The 14,227-nt window shown below is 46.2% G+C and overlaps 1 long non-coding RNA gene across 8 annotated transcripts; it reads right to left on the bottom strand.

Annotated features, from left to right (window-relative positions):
• Positions 1-1,046: 1,046 nt before the first annotated feature.
• LOC127918132 (uncharacterized) lies at positions 1,047-6,905 on the bottom strand. 8 transcript variants are annotated; one of them, XR_008099030.1, is made up of 4 exons: positions 6,852-6,905; positions 3,583-3,727; positions 1,407-1,640; positions 1,047-1,368 (listed from the first exon to the last, which is right to left on the bottom strand). It is a non-coding gene; the product is annotated as an uncharacterized LOC127918132 (long non-coding RNA). The 8 variants fall into 8 exon arrangements; XR_008099026.1 differs by lacking the exon at positions 6,852-6,905 and adding an exon at positions 2,446-2,495 and having other exon boundaries at positions 1,407-1,629; positions 3,583-3,846; XR_008099028.1 differs by lacking the exon at positions 6,852-6,905 and adding an exon at positions 2,446-2,495 and having other exon boundaries at positions 1,407-1,551; positions 3,583-3,846.
• Between the last annotated feature and the right edge of the window lie 7,322 nt (positions 6,906-14,227).

Raw genomic sequence — 14,227 nt, 5'->3', positions numbered from 1 at the left:
TATATAGTCTCCACATTGACTCTGTACCGGTACCCCCTGTATATAGTCTCCACATTGACTCTGTACCGGTACCCCCTGTATATAGCCTCCACATTGACTTTGTACCGGTACCCCCTGTATATAGTCTCCACATTGACTCTGTACCAGTACCCCCTGTATATAGTCTCCACATTGACTCTGTCCGGTACCCCCTGTATATAGCCTCCACATTGACTCTGTACCGGTACCCCCTGTATATAGCCTCCACATTGACTCTGTCCTGGTACCCCCTGTATATAGCCTCCACATTGACTCTGTACCGGTACCCCCTGTATATAGTCTCCACATTGACTCTGTACCGGTACCCCCTGTATATAGTCTCCACATTGACTCTGTACCAGTACCCCTGTATATAGTCTCCACATTGACTCTGTACCGGTACCCCCTGTATATAGTCTCCACATTGACTCTGTACCGGTACCCCCTGTATATAGTCTCCACATTGACTCTGTACCGGTACCCCCTGTATATAGTCTCCACATTGACTCTGTACTGGTACCACCTGTATATAGTCTCCACATTGACTCTGTACCGGTACCCCCTGTATATAGTCTCCACATTGACTCTGTACTGGTACCCCCTGTATATAGTCTCCACATTGACTCTGTACTGGTACCACCTGTATATAGTCTCCACATTGACTCTGTACCGGTACCCCCTGTATATAGTCTCCACATTGACTCTGTACTGGTACCCCCTGTATATAGTCTCCACATTGACTCTGTACCGGTACCCCCTGTATATAGCCTCCACATTGACTCTGTACTGGTACCCCCTGTATATAACCTCCACATTGACTCTGTACTGGTACCACCTGTATATAGCCTCCACATTGACTCTGTACCAGTACCCCCCTGTATATAGTCTCCACATTGACTCTGTACTGGTACCCCCTGATTATATAGCCTCCACATTGACTCTGTACCGGTACCCCCTGTATATAGCCTCCACATTGACTCTGTACCGGTACCCCTGTATATAGTCTCCACATTGACTCTGTACCCCCCTGTATATAGTCTCCACATTGACTCTGTACCGGTACCCCCTGTATATAGCCTCCACATTGACTCTGTACCGGTACCCCCTGTATATAGCCTCCACATTGACTCTGTACCGGTACCCCCTGTATATAGTCTCCACATTGACTCTGTACCGGTACCCCCTGTATATAGTCTCCACATTGACTCTGTACCGGTACCCCCTGTATATAGCCTCCACATTGACTCTGTACCGGTATCCCCTGTATATAGCCTCCACATTGACTCTGTACCGGTACCCCCTGTATATAGCCTCCACATTGACTCTGTACCGGTACCCCCTGTATATAGTCTCCACATTGACTCTGTACCGGTACCCCTGTATATAACCTCCACATTGACTCTGTACCGGTACCCCCTGTATATAGTCTCCACATTGACTCTGTACCGGTACCCCCTGTATATAGCCTCCACATTGACTCTGTACCGGTACCCCCTGTATATAGTCTCCACATTGACTCTGTACCGGTACCCCCTGTATATAGCCTCCACATTGACTCTGTACCGGTACCCCCTGTATATAGCCTCCACATTGACTCTGTACCGGTACCCCCTGTATATAGTCTCCACATTGACTCTGTACCGGTACCCCCTGTATATAACCTCCACATTGACTCTGTACCGGTACCCCCTGTATATAACCTCCACATTGACTCTGTACGGGTACCCCCTGTATATAGCCTCCACATTGACTCTGTACCAGTACCCCCTGTATATAGTCTCCACATTGACTCTGTACTGGTACCCCCTGATTATATAGCCTCCACATTGACTCTGTACCGGTACCCCCTGTATATAGCCTCCACATTGACTCTGTACCGGTACCCCTGTATATAGTCTCCACATTGACTCTGTACCGGTACCCCCTGTATATAGTCTCCCACATTGACTCTGTACCGGTACCTCCTGTATATAGCCTCCACATTGACTCTGTACCGTACCCCTGTATATAGCCTCCACATTGACTCTGTACCGGTACCCCTGTATATAGTCTCCACATTGACTCTGTACCGTACCCCTGTATATAGTCTCCACATTGACTCTGTACCGGTACCCCCTGTATATAGCCTCCACATTGACTCTGTACTGGTACCCCCTGTATATAGCCTCCACATTGACTCTGTACCGGTACCCCCTGTATATAACCTCCACATTGACTCTGTACTGGTACCACCTGTATATAGTCTCCACATTGACTCTGTACCGGTACCCCCTGTATATAGTCTCCACATTGACTCTGTACTGGTACCACCTGTATATAGTCTCCACATTGACTCTGTACCGGTACCTCCTGTATATAGTCTCCACATTGACTCTGTACTGGTACCACCTGTATATAGTCTCCACATTGACTCTGTACTGGTACCACCTGTATATAGTCTCCACATTGACTCTGTACCGGTACCCCCTGTATATAGTCTCCACATTGACTCTGTACCGGTACCCCCTGTATATAGTCTCCACATTGACTCTGTACTGGTACCACCTGTATATAGTCTCCACATTGACTCTGTACTGGTACCACCTGTATATAGTCTCCACATTGACTCTGTACCGGTACCCCTGTATATAACCTCCACATTGACTCTGTACTGGTACCCCTGTATATAACCTCCACATTGACTCTGTACTGGTACCACCTGTATATAGTCTCCACATTGACTCTGTACTGGTACCACCTGTATATAGTCTCCACATTGACTCTGTACCAGTACCCCCTGTATATAGTCTCCACATTGACTCTGTACTGGTACCACCTGTATATAGTCTCCACATTGACTCTGTACTGGTACCACCTGTATATAGTCTCCACATTGACTCTGTACCGGTACCCCCTGTATATAACCTCCACATTGACTCTGTACCGGTACCCCCTGTATATAACCTCCACATTGACTCTGTACCGGTACCCCCTGTATATAACCTCCACATTGACTCTGTACGGGTACCCCTGTATATAGCCTCCACATTGACTCTGTACCAGTACCCCCTGTATATAGTCTCCACATTGACTCTGTACTGGTACCCCCTGATTATATAGCCTCCACATTGACTCTGTACCGGTACCCCTGTATATAGCCTCCACATTGACTCTGTACCGGTACCCCCTGTATATAGTCTCCACATTGACTCTGTACCGGTACCCCCTGTATATAGTCTCCACATTGACTCTGTACCGGTACCTCCTGTATATAGCCTCCACATTGACTCTGTACCGGTACCCCTGTATATAGCCTCCACATTGACTCTGTACGGTACCCCCTGTATATAGTCTCCACATTGACTCTGTACCGGTACCCCTGTATATAGTCTCCACATTGACTCTGTACCGGTACCCCCTGTATATAGCCTCCACATTGACTCTGTACCGGTATCCCCTGTATATAGCCTCCACATTGACTCTGTACCGGTACCCCCTGTATATAGCCTCCACATTGACTCTGTACCGGTACCCCCTGTATATAGCCTCCACATTGACTCTGTACCGGTACCCCCTGTATATAACCTCCACATTGACTCTGTACCGGTACCCCCTGTATATAGTCTCCACATTGACTCTGTACCGGTACCCCCTGTATATAGCCTCCACATTGACTCTGTACCGGTACCCCCTGTATATAGTCTCCACATTGACTCTGTACCGGTACCCCCTGTATATAGCCTCCACATTGACTCTGTACCGGTACCCCCTGTATATAGTCTCCACATTGACTCTGTACCGGTACCCCCTGTATATAGTCTCCACATTGACTCTGTACCGGTACCCCTGTATATAGTCTCCACATTGACTCTGTACTGGTACCCCCTGTATATAGCCTCCACATTGACTCTGTACTGGTACCCCCTGTATATAACCTCCACATTGACTCTGTACTGGTACCACCTGTATATAGTCTCCACATTGACTCTGTACCGGTACCCCTGTATATAGTCTCCACATTGACTCTGTACTGGTACCACCTGTATATAGTCTCCACATTGACTCTGTACCGGTACCTCCTGTATATAGTCTCCACATTGACTCTGTACTGGTACCACCTGTATATAGTCTCCACATTGACTCTGTACTGGTACCACCTGTATATAGTCTCCACATTGACTCTGTACCGGTACCCCATTGACTCTGTATATATAGTCTCCACATTGACTCTGTACTGGTACCACCTGTATATAGTCTCCACATTGACTCTGTACTGGTACCACCTGTATATAGTCTCCACATTGACTCTGTACCAGTACCCCTGTATATAGTCTCCACATTGACTCTGTACTGGTACCACCTGTATATAGTCTCCACATTGACTCTGTACTGGTACCACCTGTATATAGTCTCCACATTGACTCTGTACCGGTACCCCCTGTATATAACCTCCACATTGACTCTGTACCGGTACCCCCTGTATATAACCTCCACATTGACTCTGTACCGGTACCCCTGTATATAGCCTCCACATTGACTCTGTACTGGTACCCCTGTATATAGTCTCCACATTGACTCTGTACTGGTACCACCTGTATATAGTCTCCACATTGACTCTGTACTGGTACCCCCTGTATATAGTCTCCACATTGACTCTGTACCGGTACCCCCTGTATATAGTCTCACATTGACTCTGTACCGGTACCCCCTGTATATAGCCTCCACATTGACTCTGTACCGGTACCCCCTGTATATAACCTCCACATGGACTCTGTACCGGTACCCCTGTATATAGCCTCCACATTGACTCTGTACCGGTACCCCATGTATATAGTCTCCACATTGACTCTGTACTGGTACCCCTGTATATAGTCTCCACATTGACTCTGTACTGGTACCCCCTGTATATAACCTCCACATTGACTCTGTACCGGTACCCCTGTATATAGCCTCCACATTGACTCTGTACCGGTACCCCCTGTATATAACCTCCACATTGACTCTGTACCGGTACCCCCTGTATATAGCCTCCACATTGACACATTGACTCTGTATTGGTACCCCCTGTATATAGCCTCCACATTGACTCTGTACCGGTACCCCCTGTATATAACCTCCACATTGACTCTGTACGGGTACCCCTGTATATAGCCTCCACATTGACTCTGTACCAGTACCCCCTGTATATAGTCTCCACATTGACTCTGTACTGGTACCCCCTGATTATATAGCCTCCACATTGACTCTGTACCGGTACCCCCTGTATATAGCCTCCACATTGACTCTGTACCGGTACCCCTGTATATAGTCTCCACATTGACTCTGTACCGTACCCCCTGTATATAGTCTCCACATTGACTCTGTACGTACCTCCTGTATATAGCCTCCACATTGACTCTGTACGGGTACCCCTGTATATAGCCTCCACATTGACTCTGTACCAGTACCCCCTGTATATAGTCTCACATTGACTCTGTACTGGTACCCCTGATTATATAGCCTCCACATTGACTCTGTACCGGTACCCCCTGTATATAGCCTCCACATTGACTCTGTACCGGTACCCCCTGTATATAGTCTCCACATTGACTCTGTACCGGTACCCCCTGTATATAGTCTCCACATTGACTCTGTACCGGTACCTCCTGTATATAGCCTCCACATTGACTCTGTACCGGTACCCCCTGTATATAGCCTCCACATTGACTCTGTACCGGTACCCCTGTATATAGTCTCCACATTGACTCTGTACCGGTACCCCTGTATATAGTCTCCACATTGACTCTGTACCGGTACCCCCTGTATATAGCCTCCACATTGACTCTGTACCGGTATCCCTGTATATAGCCTCCACATTGACTCTGTACCGGTACCCCCTGTATATAACCTCCACATTGACTCTGTACCGGTATCCCTGTATATAGCCTCCACATTGACTCTGTACCGGTACCCCCTGTATATAACCTCCACATTGACTATGTACCGGAACCCCCTGTATATAGCCTCCACATTGACTCTGTACCGGTACCCCCTGTATATAGCCTCCACATTGACTCTGTACCGGTACCCCCTGTATATAGTCTCCACATTGACTCTGTACCGGTACCCCTGTATATAGCCTCCACATTGACTCTGTACCGGTACCCCCTGTATATAGTCTCCACATTGACTCTGTACCGGTACCCCCTGTATATAGTCTCCACATTGACTCTGTACCGGTACCCCCTGTATATAGTCTCCACATTGACTCTGTACTGGTACCCCCTGTATATAGCCTCCACATTGACTCTGTACCGGTACCCCCTGTATATAGCCTCCACATTGACTCTGTACTGGTACCCCCTGTATATAGCCTCCACATTGACTCTGTACCGGTACCCCCTGTATATAGTCTCCACATTGACTCTGTACTGGTACCACCTGTATATAGTCTCCACATTGACTCTGTACTGGTACCTCCTGTATATAGTCTCCACATTGACTCTGTACTGGTACCACCTGTATATAGTCTCCACATTGACTCTGTACTGGTACCACCTGTATATAGTATATAGTCTCCACATTGACTCTGTACCGGTACCCCCTGTATATAGTCTCCACATTGACTCTGTACCGGTACCCCCTGTATATAGTCTCCACATTGACTCTGTACTGGTACCACCTGTATATAGTCTCCACATTGACTCTGTACTGGTACCACCTGTATATAGTCTCCACATTGACTCTGTACCGGTACCCCTGTATATAGTCTCCACATTGACTCTGTACTGGTACCCCTGTATATAACCTCCACATTGACTCTGTACTGGTACCACCTGTATATAGTCTCCACATTGACTCTGTACTGGTACCACCTGTATATAGTCTCCACATTGACTCTGTACCGGTACCCCCTGTATATAGTCTCCACATTGACTCTGTACTGGTACCACCTGTATATAGTCTCCACATTGACTCTGTACTGGTACCACCTGTATATAGTCTCCACATTGACTCTGTACCGGTACCCCCTGTATATAACCTCCACATTGACTCTGTACCGGTACCACCTGTATATAGTCTCCACATTGACTCTGTACTGGTACCCCCTGTATATAGCCTCCACATTGACTCTGTACTGGTACCCCCTGTATATAACCTCCACATTGACTCTGTACTGGTACCACCTGTATATAACCTCCACATTGACTCTGTACTGGTACCCCCTGTATATAACCTCCACATTGACTCTGTACTGGTACCCCCTGTATATAACCTCCACATTGACTCTGTACTGGTACCCCCTGTATATAACCTCCACATTGACTCTGTACCGGTACCACCTGTATATAGCCTCCACATTGACTCTGTACTGGTACCCCCTGTATATAGCCTCCACATTGACTCTGTACTGGTACCCCCTGTATATAACCTCCACATTGACTCTGTACTGGTACCACCTGTATATAACCTCCACATTGACTCTGTACCGGTACCCCTGTATATAACCTCCACATTGACTCTGTACTGGTACCCCTGTATATAGCCTCCACATTGACTCTGTACCGGTACCACCTGTATATAGTCTCCACATTGACTCTGTACTGGTATATAGCCCCACATTGACTCTGTATTGGTACCCCCTGTATATAGCCTCCACATTGACTCTGTACTGGTACCCCCCCCTGTATATAACCTCCACATTGACTCTGTACTGGTACCCCTGTATATAGCCTCCACATTGACTCTGTACTGGTACCCCCTGTATATAACCTCCACATTGACTCTGTACCGGTACCCCTGTATATAGCCTCCACATTGACTCTGTACAGGTACCCCTGTATATAATCTCCACATTGACTCTGTACCGGTACCCCCTGTATATAATCTCCACATTGACTCTGTACCGGTACCCCCTGTATATAATCTCCACATTGACTCTGTACCGGTACCCCTGTATATAATCTCCACATTGACTCTGTACTACCCCCTGTATATAGCCTCCACATTGACTCTGTACCGGTACCCCTGTATATAACCTCCACATTGACTCTGTACCGGTACCCCTGTATATAGCCTCCACATTGACTCTGTACCGGTACCCCTGTATATAATCTCCATATTGAATGAAGGCCTGTAACATTGACTCTGTACCGGTACCCCTGTATATAATCTCCACATTGACTCTGTACCGGTACCCCCTGTATATAATCTCCACATTGACTCTGTACCGGTACCCCTGTATATAATCTCCACATTGACTCTGTACCGGTACCCCCTGTATATAGTCTCCACATTGACTCTGTACCGGTACCCCCTGTATATAGTCTCCACATTGACTCTGTACCGGTACCCCCTGTATATAACCTCCCTGTATATAGTCTCTACTATTGTTATTTTACTGCTGCTGTTTTTTTTGTTATCTATTTTTTACTTACCACATTTCTTCTTCTTAACTTCTTAAAACATTGTTGGTTAACGGCTTGTAAGCATTTCACGGTAAGGTGTAGACAAATACAATTTGATTTGATTAGTCGACCATGAGGTCCTCACATTGCTGACACCGTGATATATTTACAGAGAGACATGTGACCTGGAAAATAAGATCTGAAATTTACCGAGCCAAGATTGGTTGTTTTGTGGATCCATGCAACAGCATTTGACATTTCATGTCCAGATTTAGATTTTTACTGGCTGTGACATTTTAATGGATGGAAAAAAAATGCTGACGTGAGCCAAGGCTCTGGGGCGTCTCAAGCAAAACTACTTTGTGAGCACAGACTGAGTCATTTTTACGGGACAAAATATATTGAATGAAGAGTTACTATCTGAACCCTGCAAGGCCCTGCTAAAATACTTCAAATATGTACAATACAGTTTTATAATGACAGTTTACTCAACTGCTTAATGACATCTGTCAATTAATACCAGTATATCAGGGGCCTGTAACTCCTGTTCTGGACAGACCATCCAGTTAATAACAGTATATCAGGGGCCTGTAACTCCTGTTCTGGACAGCCCATCCAGTTAATAACAGTATATCAGGGGCCTGTAACTCCTGTTCTGGACAGCCCATCCAGTTAATAACAGTATATCAGGGGCCTGTAACTCCTGTTCTGGACAGCCCATCCAGTTAATAACAGTATATCAGGGGCCTGTAACTCCTGTTCTGGACAGACCATCCAGTTAATAACAGTATCATCAAGGGCCTGTAACTCCTGTTCTGGACAGACATCCAGTTAATAACAGTATATCAGGGGCCTGTAACTCCTGTTCTGGACAGACCATCCAGTTAATAACAGTATATCAGGGGCCTGTAACTCCTGTTCTGGACAGACCATCCAGTTAATATATTATATCAGAGGCCTGTAACTCCTGTTCTGGACAGACCATCCAGTTAAAACAGTATCCAGTTATAACAGGGGCCTGTAACTCCTGTTCTGGACAGACCATCCAGTTAATAACAGTATATCAGGGGCCTGTAACTCCTGTTCTGGACAGACCATCCAGTTAATAACAGTATATCAGGGGCCTGTAACTCCTGTTCTGGACAGCCCATCCAGTTAATAACAGTATATCAGGGGCCTGTAACTCCTGTTCTGGACAGACCATCCAGTTAATAACAGTATATCAGGGGCCTGTAACTCCTGTTCTGGACAGCCCATCCAGTTAATAACAGTATATCAGGGGCCTGTAACTCCTGTTCTGGACAGACCATCCAGTTAATAACAGTATATCAGGGGCCTGTAACTCCTGTTCTGGACAGACCATCCAGTTAATAACAGTATATCAGGGGCCTGTAACTCCTGTTCTGGACAGACCATCCAGTTAATAACAGTATATCAGGGGCCTGGGACAGACCATCCAGTTAACAGTATATCCCTGTAACTCCTGTTCTGGACAGACCATCCAGTTAATAACAGTATATCAGGGGCCTGTAACTCCTGTTCTGGACAGACCATCCAGTTAATAACAGTATATCAGGGGCCTGTAACTCCTGTTCTGGACAGACCATCCAGTTAATATAGTATATCAGGGGCCTGTAACTCCTGTTCTGGACAGACCATCCAGTTAATAACAGTATATCAGGGGCCTGTAACTCCTGTTCTGGCCAGACCATCCAGTTAATAACAGTAACCTGTAACTCCTGTTCTGGACAGACCATCCAGTTAATAACAGTATATCAGGGGCCTGTAACTCCTGTTCTGGACAGACCATCCAGTTAATAACAGTATATCAGGGGCCTGTAACTCCTGTTCTGGACAGCCCATCCACATGGTGTGTCAGTTTCAAGTTTTAATGTCACATGCACAAGTACAGTGAAATACCTTTCTTGCAGCTCTAAACACAACGATACAGTAATCAATATAAAAATAAGAAATAAGAACACGACCAAGTAAGACATCATTATATATACAGGGTCAGTTCCAGTACCATATTTACAATGTGCAGAGATACTGGAGTGAAAGAGGTTGATATGTATAATGGTAAGTTGACAAGGCATCAGGATTCAGTATATGATAACAAACACAGGAGCAGCAGCATATATGAGGAATGTATGTGAGTGGGTGGGTGTGTGTGTGTGTGTGTGTGTGTGTCAAGGGTCAAGGGTCAACTCAGACAGCTACTTAGCAGTCTTATGGTTTGTGGATAGAAGCTGTTCAGGAGCCTGTTGGTGTCAGACTTGATGCACCGGTACCGGTGGTCGTGCAGAGACGGAGAGAAAAGTCTGAACAGAGAGTACAGGAGGGGACTAAGCACACACCCATGTGGAGCCGCCGTGTTGAGGGTCAGTGTGGCAGAAGTGACATTGCCTACCCTGATCACCTGGGGTTGGCCCGTCAGGAAGTACAGGATCCAGTTGTAGAGGGAGGTGTTCAGTCCCAGGGTCCTAAGCTTGGTGATGAGCTTGGATGGGATAATTGGGGTTGAACGCTGAGTTATAGTCAATGAACAGCATTCTCACATAGATACAGCGCGTTCCGAAAGTATCCTTCCCTTTTTCCACATTTGATTACGTTACAGCCTTATTAGAACATTTATTAAATTACATATTTTGCTCATCAATGTACACACAATACCCCATAATGACATCACAATACCCCATAATGACATTACAATACCCCATAATGACAAGGCAAAAAAATGTTTTTTAGAAATTGTTGCACATTTATTACAAATAAAGAACAGAAATACCTTATTTACATAAGTATTCAGACCCTTTGTGATGAGACTTGACATTGAGCTCAGGTGCATCCTGTTTCCATTGATCGTCCTTGATATGTTTCTACAACTTGATTGGAGTCTACCTGTGGTAAATTCAATTCATTGGACATGATTTGGAAAGAGACACACCTATCTATATAAGGTCCCACAGTTGACAGTGCATGTCAGAGCAAAAACCAAGCAATGAGGTCAAAGGAATTGTCCGTAGAGCTCTGAGGCAGGATTATGTCGAAGGACAGATCTGGAGAAAGGTTAAAAAAATCTGCAGCATTGAAGGTCCACAAGAACACAGCGGCCTCCATCATTCTTAAATGGAAGAATTTTGGAACCACCAAGATTCTTCCTAGAGCTGGCTGCCTGAGCAAGTGGGGAAGAAGAACAAGAACCCGATGGTCACTCTGACAGAGCTCTAGAGTTCCTCTGTGGAGATGGGAGAACCTTTCAGAAGGACAAGAAGAACAAGAACCCGATGGTCACTCTGACAGAGCTCCAGAGTTCCTCTGTGGAGATGGGAGAACCTTTCAGAAGGACAACCATCTCTGCAGCACTCCACCAGTCAGGCCTTTGTGGTAGAGTGGCCAGAAAGAAGTGACTCCTCAGTAAAAGAGACATGACAGCTCACTAGGAAGAACACCAAAAAGACTCTCAGACCATGAGAAACAAGATCTGGAGGAATCGTGGCACCATCAAGCATTGTGGTGGCAGTCAGGACTGAGGGAAAGATGAACGGAACAAATTACAGAGAGATTCTTTATGAAAACCTGCTCCAGAGCACTCAGGACCTAAGACTGATACAAGTCTCTGAATGTCCTTGAGTGGCCCAGCCAGAGCCCGGACTTGAACCCCATCGAACATCTCTGGAGAGACCTGAAAATAGCTGTGCAGCAATGCCCCCATCCAACCTGACAGAGCTTGAGAGGATCTGCAGAGAAGAATGGGAGAAACTCCCCAAATACAGGTGTGCCAATATTCATACCCAAGAAGACTCGAGGCTGTAATACCTGCCAAAGGTGCTTCAACAAGGTACTGACTAAAGGGTCTGAATATTTATGTAAATGTGATATTTATGTTTTACATTTTTTGTACATTTGCAGAAAAAAATGTAAACCTGTTTTTGCTTTGTCATTATTAGGTATTGTGTGTAGATTGACGACGAGAAAAAAACATTGAATCCATTTTAGAATAAGAATGTAACGTAACAAATTTTGAAAAAAAGTCTGAATGCTCTGTATATCTCTTATCTAGGTGGGTGAGGACAGTGTGGAGTGCAATTGATATTGTGCCGTCTATGGATCTGTATGTGAATTGAGGTGGGTTTAGGGTGTCTGGGATGATGTTGTTGATGTGTGCCATAACCAGTCTCTCAAAGCACTGCATGATTACAGATGTGAGCGCTACAGGGTGGTAGTCATGTGGCATGAAGCCTTGGAGTTTTTGTGAACAGGAATAATGATGATCATCTTAAAACACGTGGGGATGAAAAGAGGTTGAGAATGACCATGAATATGCCTGTACTGCGCAGCTGTGCACCCTGGAATACACGCTTTGCTGAGAATGCACCCTGGAATACCGTAGGGCCCCGGGGCTTTGCTCTGAGAATGCACCCTGGAATACCGTAGGGCCCCGGGGCTTTGCTCTGAGAATGCACCCTGGAATACCGTAGGGCCCCGGGGCTTTGCTCTGAGAATGCACCCTGGAATACCGTAGGGCCCCGGGGCTTGCGTGTGTTGACCTGATTGAAGACCTTACAGAGAGAGATCACCCTATCCTCTGGGACGGTGGCTGCCCCCACACCCGGCACCATGTTGTTTATGTCGAAGCATAAAATGCATTGAGTCTGTATGGTCACATCCTCTGGTGTCTAGTGGAGTCTGTATGGTCATATCCTCTGGTGTCTAGTGGAGTCTGTATGGTCATATCCTCTGGTGTCTAGTGGAGTCTGTATGGTCATATCCTCTGGTGTCTAGTGGAGTCTGTATGGTCATATCCTCTGGTGTCTAGTGGAGTCTGTATGGTCACATCCTCTGGTGTCTAGTGGAGTCTGTATGGTCATATCCTCTGGTGTCTAGTGGAGTCTGTATGGTCACATCCTCTGGTGTCTAGTGGAGTCTGTATGGTCACATCCTCTGGTGTCTAGTGGAGTCTGTATGGTCATATCCTCTGGTGTCTAGTGGAGTCTGTATGGTCATATCCTCTGGTGTCTAGTGGAGTCTGTATGGTCACATCCTCTGGTGTCTAGTGGAGTCTGTATGGTCATATCCTCTGGTGTCTAGTGGAGTCTGTATGGTCATATCCTCTGGTGTCTAGTGGAGTCTGTATGGTCATATCCTCTGGTGTCTAGTGGAGTCTGTATGGTCATATCCTCTGGTGTCTAGTGGAGTCTGTATGGTCATATCCTCTGGTGTCTGTAGTGGAGTCTGTATGGTCATATCCTCTGGTGTCTAGTGGAGTCTGTATGGTCATATCCTCTGGTGTCTAGTGGAGTCTGTATGGTCATATCCTCTGGTGTCTAGTGGAGTCTGTATGGTCATATCCTCTGGTGTCTAGTGGAGTCTGTATGGTCATATCCTCTGGTGTCTAGTGGAGTCTGTATGGTCATATCCTCTGGTGTCTAGTGGAGTCTGTATGGTCATATCCTCTGGTGTCTAGTGGAGTCTGTATGGTCATATCCTCTGGTGTCTAGTGGAGAGTCTGTATGGTCATATCCTCTGGTGTCTAGTGGAGTCTGTATGGTCATATCCTCTGGTGTCTAGTGAGTCTGTATGGTCACATCCTCTGGTGTCTAGTGGAGTCTGTATGGTCATATCCTCTGGTGTCTAGTGGAGTCTGTATGGTCATATCCTCTGGTGTCTAGTGGAGTCTGTATGGTCATATCCTCTGGTGTCTAGTGGAGTCTGTATGGTCATATCCTCTGGTGTCTAGTGGAGTCTGTATGGTCATATCCTCTGGTGTCTAGTGGAGTCTGTATGGTCATATCCTCTGGTGTCTAGTGGAGTCTGTATGGTCATATCCTCTGGTGTCTAGT

This window comes from Oncorhynchus keta, unplaced genomic scaffold, assembly GCF_023373465.1.
Source record: "Oncorhynchus keta strain PuntledgeMale-10-30-2019 unplaced genomic scaffold, Oket_V2 Un_contig_13298_pilon_pilon, whole genome shotgun sequence".
Lineage (NCBI taxonomy): Eukaryota > Metazoa > Chordata > Actinopteri > Salmoniformes > Salmonidae > Oncorhynchus > Oncorhynchus keta.
The sequence above is the reverse complement of the archived record's forward strand: the minus strand, read 5'-3'. Positions and strand labels throughout refer to the sequence as shown.